We start from the raw sequence: 219 nt of genomic DNA, 5'->3' as shown, positions 1-219 counted from the left end.
TATATATATATATATATTGTAAAATGTTAGGATATCGATAACGAACAGTTAATCAGTAAAGGATATGTGATAAACTCAGAGAGACACATTCGGTGCATACGGGGGACGAGCAATTTGCATTTGTGTCGACGCGCAATTTCCGCGATACGATGAACGCATTACGACAACCACGTGCTTAATGCATCCGACGGATATTTGCGTTAATGAATGCGTTACTTG

This window comes from Atta colombica, unplaced genomic scaffold (assembly GCF_001594045.1).
Source record: "Atta colombica isolate Treedump-2 unplaced genomic scaffold, Acol1.0 scaffold105, whole genome shotgun sequence".
NCBI lineage: Eukaryota > Metazoa > Arthropoda > Insecta > Hymenoptera > Formicidae > Atta > Atta colombica.
This window is presented reverse-complemented; position numbering follows the sequence as displayed.